The sequence below is a fragment of the Canis lupus genome, chromosome 2 (genome assembly GCF_048164855.1).
Source record: "Canis lupus baileyi chromosome 2, mCanLup2.hap1, whole genome shotgun sequence".
NCBI lineage: Eukaryota > Metazoa > Chordata > Mammalia > Carnivora > Canidae > Canis > Canis lupus.
The window spans coordinates 50,484,379-50,504,106 of record NC_132839.1 but is presented as its reverse complement, the minus strand read 5'-3'; the positions used below and the strand labels follow the sequence as shown (position 1 = coordinate 50,504,106).

General features: G+C 38.7%; 1 protein-coding gene and 1 long non-coding RNA gene across 17 annotated transcripts in view; one reads left to right on the top strand and one right to left on the bottom strand.

Annotated features, from left to right (window-relative positions):
• Positions 1-12,394, top strand: part of LOC140617483 (uncharacterized) — a 50,320-nt gene extending 37,926 nt beyond the window's left edge. The window contains exon 6 of the long non-coding RNA XR_012017718.1: positions 11,258-12,394. This is a non-coding gene — a long non-coding RNA (uncharacterized lncRNA). The remainder of the gene's footprint in view (positions 1-11,257) is intronic.
• Positions 1-19,728, bottom strand: part of AKAP13 (A-kinase anchoring protein 13) — a 320,680-nt gene that overhangs the window by 277,745 nt on the left and 23,207 nt on the right. The window lies entirely within an intron of this gene.

Genomic DNA, 19,728 nt, shown 5'->3' with positions numbered 1-19,728 from the left:
AAAGGCAGAAATGTTACAAAGACCCTAGATGTCAAGCACTAAGAGTAGGAATAACTACAAACTGCAAGACAACACCACTGTACAGTGAAATACAACTTCTACAGTTTAAGAAACAAAGCCACCAACAGACACTAATACACGTATTACCCATTTCTCGCTGATGGGAAAGACTGAGTCACACACCTCTCTCTACAAAGAGAAAGCATCAGCATACTTCTGTACAGAGAAAAGAGTCTACAACTTGAACTACTTTTGCAAAGTTGGGAAAGAGAATCTAGTGGCGAATGTTAATGAGCTTAAGAAATTTTTACTACTTTAATGTAGATAATAACTTGAAACTAGGAGCCAATAAAACCTGGCCAAGAGGTTCTGTTTGACCTGCTACAGTGATTAAAACCTGTAATTAGCACACTGAGTAAACGATGGTGCCCTTATTAAGGATAAACTTTACCCCAGGCTACCTCCACATTACAAATTTCAATTAACAAAGTCCAAATTAATGAAAGTTCATAGAATATGATGCTTTGCTATTAAATACAAATTTATCCCAAAAGATACACAAATAAATGAAATCCACTAGGTTCTACAAATTAACTCCTAAAAAGAAGGAACTTACTTCCACGTTGGAAATTCTCAACTCAATCACGGACTTCATTCTCAGATTACTACTAGACAAGAAGAATGAGCAAAAGGCACCAAAATCCAACATTCCCACTTCAGAGTAAAGTACAGGATAAAGGCTAGGCAAAAATGTAAAAGTTCTCTCAGAAGAACAAACCTATTTCTGAAAACTAAGATAAAAGATTCTTCTTGATTATATAAAACTATGGTGCATTTCAGAATCATAGATTTCCTGCCCCACCCCAGACCTACTGAATTAAATCCCCCCAGGATATTCTGATCCAGGGCCAGGGTTGAGAACCACAGCCTCCCTTTAATAACGATAGAAATGTGTGCTCCCCTCCCCCCTTCTAAACGGTGGTCTGGTTTGGGCTGGCTGGTTACCTGGTTAGACAATCTATGGCCTGGTGGCGCTTATCATAATAGCAACTGTGCATTCTTTAGTTGCCAAATTAAATCTTAAATTTCCTGAGAGCCAGAAAGGAGGTTACTATTTTCCTGGGTGCCTACCACCAAACGGCATCAGCAAGAGCACTCTAGTCGATGCTCAACCAGCAAAGGAAATTAGTCCAACAAAAACAAAGTATTAAGAAGTTTAGGGAATTACCTCCCATGCTTCCCTCTTCCCTGGCCTGAAAAACAACTCCCAGATGGACCATTAGTATTGTAAGGGAAAGAGGAAGGGAGATCATCTAGGGAAATTCTAGAGGTAAAACATGACCCTAAAGAAGAAACTCAAGAAAATTAAGAATTCAAGAAAATTCACTAGGAAAAAGGGTAAAACATATTTAAGTGCCTAAGACGTACTAAAGTACATAATTAGGCAGAAGAGAATTGTGGTTGTTAGGCCATTCTAAACAAGAGGAATATAATTTGTCCTCTGTGGCCATAAAATAGGTCTTCTAAGATCAAGACACAACTGAATTAAAATCCCAGCACCATCAGATGTATGACATTACTTCATCTATGTGCCACAGCTTCTTCACCTAAAAGTGGGATAAGAACACTAATATAAGGCAAGGAAAAATGAAATAGTTGTAAAAGAATCAAGCTTGTTATCTGGCACATCCTAGGTGTCCAATAAAGACTAGTTCCCTTCCTCCTCAAATGGAAACTCAGAAGGTAAGATCATAAAAACTGAAGATCACTTAGTAAGAAAGGATCAAGTGGTCCTAGCATGATTTTTGACTGTGTGCTTTCTCAGATGTTTCCTGGTTTTTCTATTCCTGAAGGTATGCTAACCTCAGACTACCCTCAGCTACCATCTCTGAGGTGCAAGATCATAGGAAAGCTAAAAAGTCACTGCTATGCCCATAAATCTTTTTAGAAACAAGACGTTTTTATAAACAAGACCTTAACAGCACAGGTACAAAGCCACAAATGACCATTTAAACCCAGCCATTGGGGGAGAGGGAAGAAGGTGGGGGGAGAGATCTTAATTTCATCTCTACAAAGGCTCAAGGCAAGACACTGAGAACAATTTCTAACCTTCACAGCTTTAAATAGGGTCCTATGTGCTGAGCAGGCCTCTAGGAATGTAAAGGGCATCACTATGATCTTTACGCAGTACAGAAGGTAAGAAATAATGTTAAGGAAAACAGGCAAGACACTAGTCCTATTCAGGTGGCCAGGACCAACATCTGAAGTCAATTAGAGTGAACCAATTATCCAGAAGCATCTGGGGAACCTGGCTAGGCTTCTGGTCTCAAATGGTGCTCAGGAGTATGAGTTGGATGGTAACACAAACTCATTTGTTAATGTTCCTCTGAAAAAAGTGATCAAGGATCCAACACGATACTCTGAATCTTCTGTGTGTCCTTGTTTCCTCTTATGGACCACCAGTACCCCCTTTTTTTGACCTTATACTTTTTATTACTGCAAATCAAGATCAGTTGAGCAATTCTCACAGCCAAAGTCACTCATGACTAAAATAAGCCTATTATGGGGATGCCTGGGTGGCTCAGAGGTTAAGCATCTGCGTTTGGCTCAGAGCGTGATCTCAGGTCTGGGGATCGAGTCCCACATCAGGCTCCCTCCAGAGAGCCTGTGTTTCTGCCTCCTTGTGTCTCTCATGAATAAATAAATAAAATCTTTAAAATAAAAGAAGCCTATTATGGTCAAGTAATGCTAATTAAACCAAGACTTCCTTCATCTATACTTGTACAACTGGTTTTCTGAACCCAAATGCAGACTCTTACAAATATGTCTACAACTAGCCTTATCAGAATTAGCATCCTATTTCAGTCCCCTCTCACCTCCATAGCCCTCAAATTTCTCATCAATAGCAATTAACAAGATGATTTCAACAGTTCCTTTCATCTTCAAAATAGTATTTCTAGCATTGACCAAACTTACATGGTTAACATGTACTTTTAACTTTTTTTAAGTAGGCACCACACTGGGAGTGGAGTCCAACATAGGGAGGGCTTGAACACAAGACCCTGAGATCAAGACCAAGAGCTGAGATCAAGACCCTGAGATCAAGACCTGAGCTGAGATCAAGAGGGTTAACCGAATGAGCCACACAGGCACCCCAACTTTTTTTTTTTATCTTAAAGCAATTTTATTTCCACTGGGATTTTCAAAGGACTATTTTTTTCCCCAACCACAAATAGCTGGAGATTTCTGCCTAAAGGAATCACTATGCTTGCATGCTATTATTCATACTCCAGCCATAAAACCACCCTACCAAGCTTTTAGTTTATAACACAAAGCTTTTCAAAACTTCAATGTACAAGAAGGAAGGAGAGCAAACTCCAAAATTTCTAATGACCAACCAAAGTTATTTATGCCTAGGAAAGCAAAATGCAAAAATGAGGCACAGAAAAATGAAGAATAAGGTTTGAATTCCCATAGACCAGAAAACAGTACTAAGGAGATCATGTTGAAACTAGATTTTCTACATCTCTAATCAACACTACTATATATATAACTGATAACCACAAGAATTACTTGGAAGACAATTCTTCAGGGGGTCCCTGACTGGCTCAGCCAGAGAAGCACATGACTTGATATTGGGGTTATGAGTTCGAGCCCCACGTTGGATCTAGAGATAACTTATGTAATTATGTAAATAAAACTTAAAAAAAAAAAAACAAAGAAAAGGAAGAAAATCACTGAAACAGTTAGGAAGAAGAGGGTATGATGTGAAAATAAGTCACAATCTCCTACAGTGCACCAGCCTCTAAAAAACATCTAAGGGTAAAAACAGGGTTGTGGGTTCTTAGGATTTTTTTTTTAACAGTTTATTTATTTATTCATGAGAGACAGAGAGAGAAAGAGAGAGAGAGAGAGAAGCAGAAACATAAGCAGAGGGAGAAGCAGGCTTCATGCAGGGAGCCCGATGTGGGACTCGATCCCAGGACTCCAGGATCACGCCCTGGGCCAAAGGCAAGCACTAAACCGCTGAGCCACCCAGGTGTCCCAGATCTTAGGATTTTAAATGAGAAAATATAGTAAATGTGTAGAAACTGTATTAAGTCAATAGATGAAAACCAGCACGTAGTATCTTCCACCAAGTTCTGCCTGAGTGACACTAAGAACTCAGAATTATTTTCTCTCCTTTACATTTTTCTGTGTTCCTCAGCACAAATCAAAATGTGAAAATACACTTCAAATGTGTGTAATTATGTCAGTTATAACAAAAATTTATAAAGAAACTATGTCAGTTATACCAAAAAAAAATTTTATTCACATACTGTACTACCTCAAAATACAAGTGAAACTGTATATGCACAAACTTAATCTTGGATTTCTACCTATTTCCATCTTTGATGATCCTTGCTTCTAAAACTGTCAAAGGTGGGCAGCCTGGGTGGCCCAGGATGTGATCTTGGAGACCCGGGATTGAGTCCCACATCAGGCTCCCTGCATGGAGCCTGCTTCTGCCTCTGCCTCTCTCTGTCTCTCTTAAATAAATAAATACTAAAAAAATAAAAATAAAAACTGTCAAAGGTCCCAGAACAGCGAAGGCTCATTCATACACTGTAAGAGATGATTAAATTCTCGCCTCACTGGCTGAACACTGCTCTTTTGCCAACTGCTCTAATTAGCACTTGGCTTAAAAATTATCAAGGTCTCATGCTACAGTGAAACCTTACATTTAGATTAAGTAAAAACCAATACAGAACATTACCGAAGATTTTGACAAAACAATTCTAACTAAATGGGGAAACGCTTTGGAGAACCACAATTTATTTTCAAACTAGTTATTTACTACTTTACCAAACACTTAAAAGGCAAAATTGGAAATTATACAATGAACCAAGGATTACCCCATGCAAAGTCTTTTCGGAAGAGTCAATACTTACTCCATCAATGCTGCCATTGCTCAAAGTATTTTTGAGAGATCCTTTTACAAGGATCTTCAAATAGTATTAGAAACTCATTACTTTACAGATATGTCTCTTATTTTCTTTCTTTACACAAGACAGTTTTCTGCAATTTATATATTAGTCTTTTACACTAATCTTGTTTCTAAATTTCTTTTGGGCTATTTTTAAAAACCAAAACTATATCTTACCTGCTCAAAAAACAGATATATCCCACCAGTTACTAGTATTTTCAAAGGCCTTGCCTTAAGTTCCTATAATAATAGAATGAGGAAGTTCTTTCTGCCTAGCCTAAGTCCTTAGAAGGCTTTAAATGAACATATAGTTTGAGACTCCCATAATTAAAAGAAATCGAAGTTTTTATGTTATATAATTTAAACATGCCCAGAAAAGTAACTTTTTTTTTTTAAAGATTTTATGTATTTATTCCTGAGAGAGAAGGGGGGGCGGTGCAGAGACACAGGCAGAGGGAGAAGCAGGCTCCATGCAGGGAGCCCGACATGGGACTCGATCCCAGGTCTCCAGGATTATGCCCCGGGCCGAAGGCAAGCGCCAAACCGCCGAGCCACCCAGACTGCCCCGAAAAGTAACATTTTTTAAAGATTTTATTTATTAGAGAGAGAGAGAGCATGCGCAAGCGCATGCACACATGCATGGGAATTAAGGGCAGAGGGAGAGGGACAGACTTCCACATGCAGCCCAACTCGGGGCTTGATTCCAGGACCCTGAGATCACAACCTGAGCCAAAAACAAGAGTCAGATGCCCAAAAGACTGAGCCACTCAAGCGCCCCCAGAAAAGTATCATTTATAACCAGATTTTTCATTGTAAATATTGTAAAAATAATTCCAATAAACCTGAATACATACTATACCATATTCAAGTAGCTCACTTGTATACTGGCCATGCAATACATCATAACTAATAAGGTGTTAATATCATATTAGCTAAGAAAAATAGAGTATTAATAAGGTGTTAAGTGTTTTCAGTCACTCTGTTTACTGCAGAGCTGAGTTATTATCTGTGTTACTGAGATAGATTTGTACCAATATAAGAAATTATACATTAACTTCTACAAATAACAAAGCTGGGGTGGGTTTCTTCCTTAATTTAGAATCATAAACAGGGATGTACTGAGAAGGAGACAATATGTGGCTCAGTTTGATTTTGTTCAGTTGATTAGGTTAACTTAGTTTAGGTTAGAGTAGGATTAATACTAAGTTTTTTTTTTTCTTAAACTTCTCTACTAAAGAACTTTGTTCAAATGACAAGAGGAGTCAAGTCCAAACTAGGCCAATTACACTTCCTTACAGATGAGTCAAAATGACACATAACCTGAAAACTTCCCCATTGCAAGGGACAAAGTTCTTTCTCCTCCAAGTCTTTCCCAGTCTAACCCCAACTGTTCTCTAGCCAACTCCACCCCTTCCTTCAAACACGGTAATAGAAACACCACCACCTTCAAGAAACAATCCCCTAATTCTCTCAACTCATACTGAACAGAGTCAAGTGGTCCATTTCTGTGCTTTCCAAAGCATACTGTCAAACCTCTCAGCAGATCCCCACCATACTGTAATTACAGGCCACCTAGCATAGCCTCTCCTACCAGAATGTAAGTTCCTTGGGGGTGGGATGAGTTCCTAAAAATGTACGACCCCAGGACCACACACACTGCTTGGTACCTAGTAATCATACAAATGACCGTGGATAAATCACTTGCAGATGGAAATTATGAGAGCCCACCATTATCTGTACTTCTCACATCAACCTGGACTGGGGGAGGGGGCAGTGAGGTTACTAACACAAATGTTCTTTAAACATGGAGAAAAACAGTTCTTTAACAATTCATACACACTATAAAATTAGCAGCTTGAAAAATAAGCTTTTACTCAGAAATTTGAGAAAAACAAGCCTATGAAGTAAAATGTTCCTTCAGCTGCCCTCCCTGGACCTGTGAGTCTATAATGCATCAGCAGGGGAGGAAGTGTCTTTGCCTCTTCCATTAATTACACTGTCATGTCTCGACAAGAATGAACATTAGATTGGAGGAGAAGCAAAGAAAAAAAAAGGATATAAACACGAATACACACCCCTCCATCAAAACATATGCTACTCTCTTGCAACCTCTCCAACCAAATGGTGCTTTTTTTGACAGTGGCAGAAAATACCAAATACTCTTTGTCATTCCACTTCCTATGCTCTAGTTCATGTTTCTTTCATATCTTTCTCAAAAATGTCCTCAGAGGCAGTGAGGATGTCTCAATCAAGCTGTTAACAGATGGAGAGAATTATTCAGTTGCAAGTGGTAGAGAGTAAGAGATCCACTCCAGTTGCTCCAGAAGTTCAAATATGCAGATAAGCTTCACTATTTTTAGGTTTAGCTTTGCCCAGCCTTTAAGAGACAATGGTACACTACAAGAGCTCCAACAGTCTAAAGCCAACAATCCCCCAATGTGATCCCAATTCTATGTGTGCCATGTACTGTTGTGACACTCAGATTTCACAAAATACTTACCTTCCCTGAGACTGTCACTGTTTTTTCTAAAAATTGAGAAGTCACACAAACATAATCAAAATTGTTATCGCCTTGATTTCTGAGTCACTGTCCATCTGGACTTTTGTTTAATGAAATCCTACTGGAAATGGTTCACAGACTTCCAAATAACTCAAGTTTCCTCATCTATGAAACTAGGAAAAAACAAAACTCCTTTAAATGCAGTATTCTAGGGCAGCCCCGGTGGCCCAGCGGTTTAGCGCCACCTTCAGCCTGGGGTGTGATCTTGGAGACGCTGGATCGAGTCCCATGTCGGGCTCCCTGCATGGAGCCTGCTTCTCCTCTGCCTATGTCTCTGCCTCTCTGTCATGAGTAAATACAATTTTAATAAATAAATAAATAAATGCAGTATTCTAATTTTTTAGGTGTGGTCTCTTTAAATTTTTTTCCAATGTTGAACAGCGAAAACGAAATCTATCTTTTATATTTGTTTCTCTGCCCTACATTCCATGCTACTCAGATAAATTTTCTGAAATAAAATAGTACTCTTGACCTCTTTCAAAATGTTATTTCGAGTCTACATTTTTACCCTCAGGAAAGTTATCTGGCATCATCTTATCATATGGATATGGTCAACTGACTGCTTTAGAAATAGTTAAGCAGTGGCCTTCATATTGGACCAAAAACAAAACAAAACAAATCACACACACACTACACATCCATTCTTTCAAGCAGGACAGGTAAGAGACCAGGCCACAGGGCCCAGCAATGGTGTCCCAAGTCATGAGTCGGCTCTCTGTTCTGCAGGTCACCATAAACATAAAGTGACAACTTTATGCTTTAGCCTGCATTGTGAAGCTACCACTGCTCTGAGAGCATTGTTTCATGGGTCAGACCTTCTTAAGGCATCTAGAAACTATGAATATGAAAGGTGTGTCTTCTTTCTCCCTCCCTCTTCTCTCTGCAACCAGAAAGAAAATGAGGCACACAAACTTCCCCATTTGTTGCCCTATTTACCCTTAGACAATGACACTCAGCAATTCAGAAAACATGACAGACGTACATGTTTGTTACTTCTCACAAAGGCATATACTATCTTCAAGAGCTTTACATTTCTTAAAATAAAAAATGCTGGTTAGCTAATAATTGCACTCTGTTCTCTACCTTCTCACCAAAGAAACCAACCAAATAAACAAAAACATTAAACTCGGAAAAATAGGCCTCTCCTCTCCCAACCGAAATAAATTAGAATGCCAAGAAACTTTAAATGATTAGGCAACTGTATTTCCATTTCTTGCAACCAAGCAATTCTATATATAATAATATCCAGTTGAATACATACAATCATATTCTAGATATGACTTGGATGAAAACCTTGGTCAAAAATGCAGACCGAGTTCATCAATACGATCATTGGGTCTTTATCAAGAATAGAAATGTGGCAACATAATGTTAAGTCACAGGCTATCAAAAGGAGAAGACTCTATAAACTTACTATGAGATTGTCACAATTCAACTCTCTCAGTATAACAGAATACTTTTTAAAAATGCACACAAAGAAGTTTGCAAAGCACTAGTCTGCAAAGTCCTCTTCTGAAATCCTATAATGCTATGGGATCAGGTTTGTAGCTAAAGCAAACACTGTTTTCATGGTGAAATGTCCTCAAGAGTTTGACTCATCCCATCATCCCCCAATTTTTCTTCTCAACCCCAATCAGATGGGAAAAAATATCTTTCTGGAAACAACTGTTCTAAGTAAGGGTGAGATCCTCAAGCATGGGGTCCACTTCTTATTTTAATCCCTAAACATATATACAAAGCCTAGCACATAGCAGACACTAACAGATACTGAATTTAATAATCTACCTTAAGCCCGCACTATTTCAACTGTTTCCTTTTTGTGCTTCAAAATAGTCTTAGCCAGGAGCACCTGGGTGGTTGAGCATCTGCCTTTGGCTCAGGTTGTGATCTTGGGGTCCTGGAATCGAGTCCTGCATCAGGCTCCCCACGGTGAGCCTGCTTCTGTCTCTGCCTATGTCTCTGCCCCTCTCTCTCTCCGTGTCTCATGAATAAATAAAATCTTAAAAAAAAAAAAGGTGGTTTAAGCCAGTGTGGTCTTTATTATTAAGGATAACTATGTGACTACATTCCTTAAACACAACTGTTTGCCTTTTAAATACTATTTGACTACTTTATTTTAACCTGTATCACCTACTACTGTTCAGAGGAGAATTTCTAAAAGGGAAATTTTTGGGAAAGACAAACCAAATGTCTGTATTCCTATAAGACCTCTATGCCACATTTTCTAAAGACTGATTTTACTAAACTAGTCAATGCTATAATTGTACACTGTTAGCTATCATTCAAAAACATGCAAAAGCTAGGCTGATGGGGAGGTCTTGGTTCAGTACCTACACATTTAGGAGAAGCAGAATGGAGAAGTGGCAACAGCCACATACCAGGGCCATACCAATCAAGAGAGCAGCCGCCAGTCACCTGAGGGCACTGAACATGTGAAAAGCAGCTAGTCCAAATGGAGATGTGCTACACATGTAAAACAACACACTGACGGAAGAATACAAAAAAGAATGCATGCAAAATATCTGGTTTTTATGTTAATCATGTTGAAGTGATTTTTTTAGTATGTTTTGATTTAAGAAAATATTATTAGAGTTATTTCACCTAGTTTTGTTTTACTTTTTTGATGAGACTACTAGAAAACTTTCGATCACATTATGTAGCTCACGATATACACACCAGGTAATGCTGGGCTGGAACCACAGCCCTCGGTTCAGTGCCCAGCACTGATAACTTACTTGGCTTACTGTGAACAGCTGATTAACATCCGGGCTTCATTTCCCCATCTATAAAACTAGGATGATGGCACCTTCTTCCCAGGCTCACAGTGAAGATAAAAGAGCACTTAGGACTTATGGCTACAATTCAGTAGATGGCCGTCATTTTTAATCAGCAAAAGAAGGATTAGTAATTCTACCAATGATACTCCTGCTCCCAAATAAGTGCATAAAAAGTTTGTCAATGGGGAAATAATGGATTGTTCTTTAAACAATGCATCATTTGTCCTTATATTACAACATTTCTCTTCCTGACAATAACCCCTGAGCATATAACCTGCCTCTACAACAACTGACCAACACTCCACTACATTTCAGTGATTTCTAGTTTATCTTTACATAAAATATATTTTTTAATTAAAGATCTATTGTTTGAATGCTGTTTCAGGTGTATCAAAAAAGGATCAGATCAGAGATTCATTGGGTCCTACCTAACCGGTTTAAGCTAAGCAGCAGCAGCAAAGCCAAAATTGCTCCCAGAAATGAGGTTCCTAAAATCTCAAAGTCAAAAAACTACTGGAAGTCCACCTGGTGTAGATTTTAAAAAGCTTTGCCCCTGCCTAGCTTGAACATATTAATATTTCCAAAAGCAATCTAGAACTTAGTATCAATCAGCAACAAAAACAAAAAGAAAAAGTTACCTTTCGTTCCTAAGTTAGCAAGCTTTTAAGGGGAAAGTTCATTGCCAAAATCAGTTGATTGAATTAGGCATTAATATTCTTTGAGGAAGGAATGGTAGAAGACAGTTAAACTGGTGAATAAAATTCCATTATTCATGTTGAAACACAGCACACTTCTAGGACTCCAACAAACCAACCACCACTTACAGATACCAGAGATCAGCTCTGCAAGTACATAACCCCTGGTGGGCAGGTCAGCTTTCATGTTACAGTACAATTTCAAAGAAGCATGTGTGTAAAATTTACTAAAATGCCTAAAATGTCCTGTCTTTTACAGGGAAGAGGAGGAATGACCTATGAGGACAGCAAAACCATGACCGTGGTGAACATCAACTGGTGTGAACATACAAGGTTTTCAGATGGGTCAGTTTTCAGCAGAATGACCTTGATACTATCTCTAACATTCAAACATACAACAAAATTTCCATAATCCTAACAGATGTGATCTGATGCTTCATATGTCCTGCAAATTAAAGCAAATTACCCAACTTCTCAAATTTTCTCTTCCCACTAAAAAACTAGTTAGTCATAGAAGAAATTAAACTTTGTTCAAATCTCTATAATGCCATTTACGTACCCACTCTAACTCATTTTTCTGTTTACAAAACTGCCTATGCCCACGAATCCTGAGCTCAGATCAAGGGGCTATGCCAGCTGAACTACAGGGCTCTGAGTGCATGAGTTCCCTCTCAAAACTCCCATCACTCTTTTAAAAGCAAATAAGTAGCACACACGTGTCTCACTTTACAAAGTCATTTCCATCTGAAATTCCTCAGGACACCCAAGAAAAATTACTAATTTCTACAGTAACCTACCACTCCAAACCTGAAACTACAATTTAAGAAGCAAAACACTCCAACCCCAGAGAACCCAACCCAAAAAGCTCATACAACACCCCTAGTCACACTCTGTAGCTATACGCATGCCCCCCACCAATCATAAAGCTGTAATTCCACATAATACAAGTCCAGAACCAACTTTAGAAAAGAGAATACTAACCCTACTCCCAGATCACATCCAGTCACGTACTTCCCAGATATTAAGGGAAGGCTAAAAGAAAAAGTCTCGAGCAGATGCCAACAGTCTGTTAGCAAATCGTCTCAATTTTTCATGTGCTCAAATATGAACATTGAAAAGAACCAAGAACAAATTAACCATTCATCTTAGAAAAGCATCCACCAAGAGAAGGAATTTTGACCTAAAAATTAACAAAATATGTAGTACACCAACTTAGCTAAACTAACTTTTGGAGCTCTGCAACCCTTTCCAAGTGACTAAATGAAGGAACACTCTGTACCTTTGTATTAACATTGTATTTCCCATCTTTATTCTCTATAGCATCATCTGCATCTCACAACAACTCATTTTTTACATATGTGTATGTACCTCCATACAGAAATCTTTTTGTTAATGATCACTGGAATAAAAAGCTATTGACACTCACTGAGAAACAAAAGCATGATGATCATATTCTTCTACTGTTTTACTGTGCAACTATTTCTAAGTTCTCATTTTGTTTTCCCTCATTTTAAAACCCCTTCAACACAATTAGCAATTCAATTCTACCACAAAATGCAGTTTTAGAAATCAACGGCCATCTTTACAACAGTTTAAATTTGCCCCCTGTCAAAGCCTATTTACAGGACACAAATCTGAAAGACAAGTTGCAACTATAAAATGTCCACCGAATTGCTGCGTGAAAGACGGATTTTTGCTCAGGTTGAGTGTCAGGGAGAAATCCGGGAATAAAGCTGGAGCTAATGAAAATCAAAATGAACAAGAAGCACACCTCCTTTCCCTGCTGTTCAGGCTAACATAGGTATCCTTATTTTCATTTCCACTGAGGTGGTAAAAAAGATATTTAGAGTTTAATAGTTATAATAAAGTATAAGAGAAACATCTATACTCTTTAAGAGCTATAATGTATAATATAAAGATGTTCACATAATTAATTTCAAAATACATTCTTCAAGACAATTTTAAAGCAGGTATTTGTCCAAGCCAGAAATTAGAGCTGTGCAGGCACATGAGGCATTGCCAGTACAAACAGTGAGTTCTCCAGTCAGCAGACCCACCAGCAGAAACACAAGTGCCCTGCAGGGGGTCCCAAACCAGTGGGCCTGAGAACACCAACTGCCATTCTCAGCAACCTGGGATGAAGCTGTGCAGCATACATTCCGGCATGGGGTGCAGGTCCAGCAGCTTTCCCTCCTTTCAATCTGTGCTTTCACGCTGCTTTCCCTTCAGCATGAAGAGGACCCAACTTCACTTTCAGGCCCGTTTCCCTTTCTCCCCATGGGAAAATCCCTTGCTGATCCAAAACAACACTTTCAGACAACCTAAGCTTTCTGTGCCCCTGAATGAAATCCAGAGGGGCCGCTAATGCAAGCAGTGGCCCTGAACAAAAGCCATCCTGTCAATCTCTTGGATCCTGAGCTACATTTACCTACTACTCTAACCTATTAGAAATTAAGCCTATAGACTTCCAGTCAGGGTGTTCTGAAGTGCCACTTATCTTCTGAGGACCTGGTTCCATAAAACAGTACAAGCCTATGGCCTGGGTTAAAAGCAATCATAAACAGGACCCACAGCCACTACCTGAACCCTGCATGAGCAATCTTAAGATTGCAATCTTAAGATTTATCCTAACTACCGATCTATAAAGGAGATACAGTGCTGACTTATATGCACATATTGCAAAATAAAGGTTAGAGGAAATAATACAGGTACTCTGTTTGACACAGGGCCAGACGCATATTACGTGGCCAATATCTCAGTATAATACAAACAGAAACAAATCATTTCTCTTTCTTCCTGTGTTGCTCCTATTAAGATTTTCAATTAAGCCAGAAACTAATGTATTTCCTCAGCTAGCTTATTTCAGTCCGTTGTAACCTATAATTCATGGTTTCAACCTTTTTAGTCTTCTGAGACTCCTCTTTACAACTTGAGGATCCCAAAGACCTTTTATTTATACGGATTATATTTATTGACAGTTATTGTATCAGAAATTAAAACCAAGAAGCTTTTAAATATATATCAATTCATTTTAAAAATCAATGAACTCATTAAATATTAAAATAGCATATTTTTAAAGAATATAACTATGTTCTGAACAAAACAAGCTTAATGAGAAAGTGATATTGTTTTACATTATCACAAACCTCTTTAATGTCTGGCTTAATAGAATACAGTTGGGAGTCTCACATATGCTTCTGCACTCAAACTATAACATACAACATTTTAGTTAAAGTATATTAAAAAAAATCCAGCCTCTGGTACATAGCTGGAATAGGGAGGAGTATTTTAATATCCTTTTCAAATAATTGCTAATATTCTTCTGATATTATACTAAACCTTGACAAGTGATAGTTTCTTAGAAGGTTAGCTGTAATATAAAACTTATCCATATCAATGACTTTTTTGTACTTTGTGACAATAAAAGCCTTGGCTCTATCTTCCACTTTGCATAGAAAGGGTAGAAATAAGTACCCATGCATGATAAGGTAATATCCTGTACTGATCACCTGAAAAATACTGGTTCTTCAACTCGTACAGTACTTCTTCCAAATTTTGACACCTTCCTCATACAATATTAAAAAAGTACATTTGTGGGGCACCTCCTGGCTCAGTGGGTGGAGTGGGCAACTCTTGATCTCCAGGTTGTAAATTCAGGCCCCACGTTGGGTGTAGAGATAACACAAAAATAAAATCTTTAAAAGAAACGAACATTTTATCACCACCAAATTCACGAGAAAGTGTTTAAATACTGGAAAGCCATAAAGATCCTGGTGGCAAATCTAAGTTTTCCAAATTTCCAATTTTTCAGTTCAAAGTTCAATTTTTATCACTGGCAACAAATACTTCCAATCCTTTTTCTTAAAGTAACAAATTTACTTTACTTTCAAGAAAAAGTCTGCCAAACACCCAAATTCTGAGTAACCACAGTTCGTCAACCCTCCCTTTAAGTAAAAAGGATGCTCCTCCCTAAATAAATAAATAAAATAAAGCCAGTTCGTTCACCTCCCAAGCCAAATAGACCCTCGAACCATGGGTACTTAAAGACTGAGATTTAATAAAATCAGTATGTTTAACTGCTTCACTGAGAACATTAATTGGCACTATTTTTCACTCTCAGTACATGACTGCTTGAAGACCATGGCTACCCAAATCCAGTTTGGTGCCACTGCCCTGATTAATGCTAAGATATCGGCAGTTTTATCCAGCCTGCTTTAGCGCAAATATCTGCAACAATATAAAAAGGTAAACATAATTTCAGTATTATTAAGCAATGTTGGCCTCACACCTCACTGCAAGGGTCTCAGGAATCCTCAAGGGTCGTCCATGGATTACACTTTGAAAACCAATGTTATAGGGGCACCTGCCTTGCCCTCAGGTCATGGTCTCCAGATCCTGGGATCAAGCCCCGAGTCAGGCTCCCCACTAGGTGGGGAGTCTGCTTCTCTCTCTCTCCCTCCCTCTGCTCCTCTCCCCCATTCATTCAAAGTAAATAAATAAAATACTAAAAAAAAAAAAATCTACAGATGAATGAATAGCTATCAATTACCTATGTACACAGGACTGTACAGAGTATAAGACACGGTTACCATGTCAAGAAACTAAGAGGGACAGGGGTATACATATACACACACACCCACAAAACTAGCCACAATACAGAGCAGTTATAATCAACTGCCCAATGAAACAGCACAGAAAATAAATGCCATAATCCTTTTAAGGAAGGGAGATGATCCCCTGGGTTGGAGCAGCTACAGAAGAACTCAGGGAGGAAATGCATTGAGTTGGGGTCTGAAAGGCAAGCAGAGGTGAGAGCATTCCAGGCAGAGGGCACAGCAGGAATACAGGCATGTTCAGGGCACAGTGAGAAAATCTGGAAAGTCACAGATAGGGAGCAATGTCCCAGCTGCCAACCACCTTAGCCCAGTCCTGGGAAAGTAAAACACCAAGAACACCAACAGAGTGATGACCTGGGAAGTAAAAAGGCTGGAAAGGAAGGCTGTAAGGTCAAGGTGGAAGAAGTCTGACTGCCAAGCTCAGTAGTCTGAACTTGACTCTGGAAACCCGTGAAAGAGGTTTGGTTTGAATTTCCAAGGTGTTCTGGGAAGGCCAACTGGAACAGTGAGCAGGAAGAATGAAGGTAAGCAGAATCTGAAGCAGAAGGCCCACTTGGAAGCCAGTGTCATGACCCAGGTGAAGTTAAGAAGCAAGGGCATGAGCAGGCCTCAAGACAACCACAACAGTCAAAGGTTGTTCACAAAAGAGTATGACAGGACCTGGCTTGAACTGAATTGGTGATGAGCGACTAGCCCAGGAAAATAATGGGCATGATGCTTACTCTAATAACCATAGCAAAGGGCCATAAAAAGGAAAGGGAAGCAACAGTACTCAAGAGGTACTGGGTCAGTTAACCCACACCTAGAATGTAAAATCCCAAAGAGAAATACTCTTTGGTTCAAATTGTCACATCCCTCATCTGTGTCCTTTACAACTTGCATACATCACTGTCACAGCACAAAATCCCATCTCTCTCCATCTACCCAAAGTTACCTTTGTATTCCTAGTGGCTGATTCCATTTATTCTCCTCAAAAAAATTTTTTCAATGAGCTCATACGACTTGTACTTAAAATTGGCATACCTATTCTTTTTGTTTTGCAAGCAAGATGCTTATCCTCCAGAGATGAGCTTTTAGAGAACTGGGACTGTACATTATTCTCCCTCAGTTCTTTCAAGGCCTAGCTTCTAATATGCTATTTCGAGTGTTGGCTGAGCAAGAATCTCAGAATCATCTGCCTCTAGAAACAAAAATCACGTCAGCTTCTACACACTCTTCCCTCCAAAGCATCTTTGTTCTGCTTACACAAGATGTTGATTATGAAATTCAGTTGCATTTACAAAAATTAACAAAAAATACAGCTGCAAACAATTCATTAGGAGCAGTGAACAATTCACAAATCCTAAAACCAGAACAAACAAATCTCATAGGTGACTTATTTCTTAATAGGAATGTACACTGAGAAGATCAGTACCTGCTGTGTAGGTCTTCTTTTTCCTTTCTTTTTTTTTCCCCCTGGAGATTTTATTTATTTATTTATTCATGAGAGACACAAAGAGAGAGAGGCAGAGACACAGGCAGAGGGAGAAGCAGGCTCCCTACAGGAAGCCCGACGTGGGACTCGATCCCCGGTCTCCAGGATCACGCCCTGGGCCAAAGACAGTGCTAAACTGCTGACTCACTCAGGCTGCTCTGTGTAGGTCTTCTTTTACCTTCTTCCAACATCCTATACCATGATCCACACTTTAAAAAAGTTCTTTCCAGTCACAGCTACAACTACAGATGAAATCTAGCAACATATTAAACAAAGTATTGTTTTTGCATTTTACACACAAGACAACTACAGGTCAAAAAAGGCTAAGTATCTAATTCAAGATCACAAAAACTAGTCAAAAGAAAGCAAGGCAAACCCACATTCATGAAACCATGTAGTGCTGTGGGGATTTCAGTCAGATTCATTCATGTCAGATAGAAAGCACACCAACGGAAACAAAAAACTCGTCCACTATACAGTACAGAGGGCAAAATCTTAATAGATCTTAATAGATCCAGAAAGAGAGCTTACTCAGACACTCTCTTTTATATTTTAAGATTTTACAAACACTATCATATGCAACATAGAGTCCTTCTTCCAAGAGACATCCAAAGCATCCTTCCTTTGGTTCTAAAGGTTATTCTGTTAGCAAAATACAGAACTGCTTGTAATTACCAACAAAAAGGACCTTGGCTTTGGAGAATGATTTTAGCTAATGCTCTGGATCCTGCTCTTGTCTGCTATACAGCTTAAAACAAGTATCCTAACTTCTTTGAACCTCAGCTTTCCTTAACTGAAACACAGAGATAAAATGAATAAAGCCAATAAACAGTGAATAAAATAAGTAGCATCCAGCATATAGTAAGCACTAAAGTTTGCTTCATCCTACCCCAACTCCACCAAAATTTTTTCTCTAATTCAGCAGCCACATAATATTAGAACTCTAATAACTTACCTGGTCCTCTGTAAAATCAGGATGAGAATTCACAGAATTCTTGTCAAACCCACTTATTTTGTGGATACAAAGTTCACAACTGGTTAGTTAAAATTAGATAGTAGTAGCCAAATTAGAGTCAAATCTGGGTCTTTTAACTATCCAGTTCAAAACTCTGAATCAAAGGCACATATCTTTCAAAGACTGTTAGTAGAGAAAACAAAATTCCAAGACAAAACAAAACTTGAACTGTAACAGGTGACCCATACATTCATAAGTCCTAGACTTACCCCATACATTAAGAAACCCTCATAACTCTTCAAGGAAACACAAAACTGACCTTACACAGTGGCAGAGAAGATTCACTGGTATGTCACTGTGTCTTAGGATATAACGTTATAGATACAGTTCAAAGGGAAAAAAAAAGAAAAACCACTGCCACATAAGGCCCTACTACATCACCCTCAGAATGCTAAGAGTATACATATACAATGATAATAGCCAGAAAGTGGCAAGTGCAAGCAAGGAAGGCAGAAGTTTGAAGATAACAATCTGTCAAACAGAAAAGCAAATTAATCAACCAACTGGCTTTTCAACACAGCCACAATCTAACAACCATTTACTCAGTAAACATTACTGAGTCTCTATCATATGCTTTGGAGCTACGTACTAGGGAAAGGTTTAACACTAGCCTAGGACATACATACAAGTTTATAATGCAGGATAGAAAGTAGTGTGCCACAAAGGCTTGAGAGGTCAGAGAGATGATACCCAACTATAAGAATTAAGCACATTAACATAAGAAATCTCCTTCAAAGCTCATATCAAAAACTATGTCAAATTTGGACATGCAGAAATGAGAGAAGGAATATTCAATGTGCCCCAGAGTCCAATCTCAGTACTGGCATGCAAAGTGGTTGATACATGCTTCCCAAACACAGGAGTGGGCAAGGGCACATGCTGAATGTACAGTTCAGTGTGGCAAGAGAACAGTTTTTAAGGCACGCCAGGACCAACCTATAGCAAGCCTCACTCAGATTTTATTCCATGGAGAGTGAGGTCATGATATGACCAAAACTGTGCTTCTGGAAGAAAAATTGACAGAACATAAAATGGATGATAGCTAAACAGAAACTTTGCCATTCAATATATATAGGTGACCCCTGGACAAAATAGGGATTAGCAGTACTGACCTCCAGCGCAGTCAAAAATCTACTATAACTTCTAACTCTCCAAAGACCTAACTCCTGATAGTTGACCAGAAGCCTTACTAGTAAAGTCCATTAACACATATTTTATATGTGTATTATATTCTATATTCTTATAATAAAGTAAGCTAGAGAAAAGAACACATTAAGAAAATCCTAAGGAGGGGATCCCTGGGTGGCTCAGCGGTTTCACGTGTGCCTTTGGCCCAGGGCGCGATCCTGGAGTCCCGGGATCGAGTCCCACGTCGGGCTCCTGGCATGGAGCCTGCTTCTCCCTCTGCCTGTGTCTCTGCCTCTCTCTCTCTCTCTCTCTCTCTGTGTGTGACTATCATAAATTTTAAAAAAAAAAAAAATTTAAAATAAATAAATAAATCTTTAAAAAAAAAAAAAAAAAGAAAATCCTAAGGAACAGAAAATACATTTACAGCACTGTACTGTTTTGATAAAAAAAAAAAAAATCCACCTCTCAGTGGACCCACACAAGTTCAAACCCTCACT